This window comes from Chelonoidis abingdonii, chromosome 1 (assembly GCF_003597395.2).
Source record: "Chelonoidis abingdonii isolate Lonesome George chromosome 1, CheloAbing_2.0, whole genome shotgun sequence".
Lineage (NCBI taxonomy): Eukaryota > Metazoa > Chordata > Testudines > Testudinidae > Chelonoidis > Chelonoidis abingdonii.
This window is the reverse complement of record NC_133769.1, coordinates 8,709,162-8,712,709: the sequence shown is the minus strand read 5'-3', so window position 1 is coordinate 8,712,709 and position 3,548 is coordinate 8,709,162.

Sequence of the window (3,548 nt, the reverse complement as noted above, 5' to 3'; positions counted from 1 at the left end):
GCAGGTGTATTAGCGGTGCAGAGAGACAGGGCAGGAATGTTTAGGGGTGCAGAGGAGACAGGGGGCAGAGGAGACAGGCTCTAAGGTGTATAGGGTCAGAGGGAGACGGCGTGCAGAGGAGATGGCCAGGTGTATAGGGGCTAACTTCTTTATTATATATATATCCTTATTTCTTTTTATGGATGTGCAGAGATACAGGGTCAGGTGTTTAGGGGTGCAGAGGAACAGGGCGGGACAGATGTGATAGGGGTTGCAGAGGAGACGGGCAGATGTGTTAGGGGGTGCAGAGGAACGGGGCAGGTGTATAGGGTGCAGAGGAGACAGTGGCAGGTGTTTAGGGATGTGCAGAAAGGAGACGGGGTGCAAGAGGAGATGGGCAGGTATTATTGGGTGCAGAGGAAGATGGGGCACAGGTGTATAGGTGCAGAGGAGGACAGGGGCCCGAGAAGCATCAAGATATATCCTGCAGCATTAAAAATAAATAAGAGGAGGGCTTGATCACGTGAGAGGGCACGAGCAGCATCCGATGCCATTAAGATGTTTCATTATCAAGGGTGTCTCACTCCACATACGCACACGACTTCTTGAGCCTAACCAGAGCACATTGCTAAGCTCCTACTGTCAAGTGCCTCGCCGGTTATGCGACGGAGACGAGATGTTCAATGACTAACAGAGGGTTTAGGTTCGGCCTTTTCGGATATTTCTTTTCTGCAAGTCTTTTCTCGCCTTATTGTCTGTTTATTTTTTATTTCTCTCTATTTTTCTTTAATTATCTTTTTTTATCTTTTTCTGTTCTTTATTCATTATCTTTTTATTTAATTTCTTTCTTCACTTTTTTTTTTCTCACTCTTTTATTTAGTCTTCCTTTTACCCTTAGGTTCGGTCTGGTGTGCATCGGTGGCCACGGGCGGGGTACCGTTTAGATCTGCGGTCACCGTCGACGGCTCCTCCGAAACTGTGTAGTGTGTCGTCGCGGAGTCAGTGTCCCCCGCTCAGAGGAGACCGGGTGAATGGCGTCGGCTGATGGGCTCTATAGTAGGGGCGTGCAGAGGACGACTGGATGGAAGGTGTTAGGGGTGCATGACCGTTGGTGCTGGGCTGTGGATGGCAGACTGGGGTGCCAGCGGGTTGGGAGAGGAAGCGGGGCTGTGGCCTCTCCATAGCCATCCACCTGAACCATAGCGGCTTCAGGAGTGAACGCAGAACTGCAGCAGCCCCAGCCACCCAACTGCGCGTGGCGGGGGCAGGAGGCAGCTCCGGGCGGTCCAAGGCTCCAGCTAGCATGCCAGCCTGTGACAGGCAGGCAGGGAGCCCCCCTATGGCTTGTTGCCCCATAAACTGGGTGGACTTGCAGGGGGTGATGAAACTGGGAATTGGTTGCTTAATGTTTGCTCTGAATACTGCTGTTTGTGCCTCAGTGTCCCCTGTGCAGTTCTTAAGTAATCAGTGGTGGAATAAGGGTGTGTGATTCTTACAGAGCAAAGGCCAGTGCACCTAATGGCCTGGCCTCTGTCTCCTAGCAACTGATGGCCCTGGCCCCTCTGCAAAGGTCCAACTGAGGTGTTGGAAAGAAGGATCAGGTGACCTCCTGGCACCGGGAACAACCCGGGGCTGAGCAGAGAGGAGGGCTGGGGGGGTGTCAGGCTGGATCGTTGCTGGGGATGAGAGTGAAGTGCAGACTGGGGGTCTGCATCACTGGACTCCTAGAAATAGACCCGCCTGAGGGGTCCGGTTGCTGTATCTACCAATTCTCTGTTTTAGACCCTTGTTCCTGTCCCGAATAAACCTCTGTTTTACTGGCTGGCTGAGAGTCACATCTGACTGCAAAGGGGGTGCAGGACCCTGTGCTCCCCCAGGACCCCCACTGGGGGACTCGCTGTGGGAAGCACCGGAGGGGCAGAGGATGCTGAATGCTCCAAGGAGAGACCCAGGAGGTGAAGCCGTGTGAGCTTCTTGCCCTGAACAAGTCTGCTCCAAGGGAGAGGAAGTTCCCCAGAGTCCTGCCTGCCTTTGTGGGGAGCAGTTCCAGAGCATCGCCCGGGGACTCCGTGACACATCCCTATACACCTGCCCCCGTCTCTGCACTCTCTCTCCTCTGCACCCTCAAACACCTGCCGCGTCTCCTCTGCACTCTGTCTCCGCTGCACCCCTATACACCTGCCCCATCTCCTCTGAACCCCTAAACACCTGCCCCTGTCTCCTCTGCCCCCTTCTCCTCTACATCCCTATACACCTGCCCCCGTCTCTTCTGCACCCCATCTCCTCTGCATCCCTATACACCTGCCTCCGTTTATGCACTCTATCTCCTCTACACCCTTAAACACCTGCCCCGTCTCCTCTGCATCCTATCTCCTCTGCACTCCTATACACCTGCCTTCTGCCTCCTCTGCCCCCGTCTCCTCTGCATCCCTATACACCTGCCCCCATCTCTGCACCCCATCTCCTCTGCACCCCATCTCCTCTGCACCCTAAACACCTGCATCCCATCTCCTCTGCCCCCTTCTCCTCTGCACCCCTATACACCTGCCCCCATCTCCTCTGCACCCCGTCTCCTCTGCACCCCTATACACTTGCCCCCATCTCCTCTGCATCCCTATACACCTGCCCCATTCCTCTGCACCCCGTTTCCTCTGCACCCCTATACACCTGCCCGCTGTCTCCTCTGCTGACCGGTGGTGGGCTGAGCGGGGCCGGCGGCTGGAACCCCAGACCGGTGGCGGGCTGAGCGGGGCTGGTGAACAGAACCCCGGACCAGCGGTCTGGGGTTCTGTCTGCTCCCCGCTCTGCTGGTCTGAGTTTCCGTCCACAGGCCCTTGTAAATGCAAATTGTATTACTGGCACGCGAAAGCTTAAATTACAGTAAATAAATGAAAACTTGACACACCACTTCTCAAAGGTTGCCGACTCGTGATCTAGCAGCTTCCCACCCACCCTCTCAGATCTCTGCTCTCACCCCCAGCCAGCCCCTTACAGCTGCCCCAGCTCCCACTCCCCTTCAGCTGGGCTAATCTGCCCCTAGCCTGCCCATAGATAGGAATTTTATGGTTATATGCAAGTTATCTTACTAAATAATTTGCATAAGTGATGCCCTGGGAGCTGCACAAAGTCTGGTGGCTTGGTGCCATGCGGACTAGGGTGGCGGAAGGGGCTCCCTCGACCATGGCTGGCAAGGGGTGAGGTTTTCAGCGCCAGGAGTGCCAGGTCCTTATCCACAGCCAGGACCCAGGTAAAAGGCAGGCGGGAAGGCTCTAGGCAGGGGGGACACCCGAATTCTCTCCGTGGGCGGCTTTCTGTGCCTGGGCCTCTCGCCGGGCCCTGGCTGGCAGCCCCGTGACAGGGGCTTGTTGCTCATAGCACTGCTTTCGCCAGCTCCGTCTATTAATTGTAATTAGTCCTGACTCCTCTGCCCTCATCCCCTGTCACGGAGTCCCCGGGCGATGCTCTGGAACTGCTCCCCACAAAGCCAGTCAGGACTTTGGGGAGCCTCCTCTCCCTTGGAGCAGACTTGTTCAGGGCAAGAAGCTCACATGTCTTCACCTCCTGGGTCT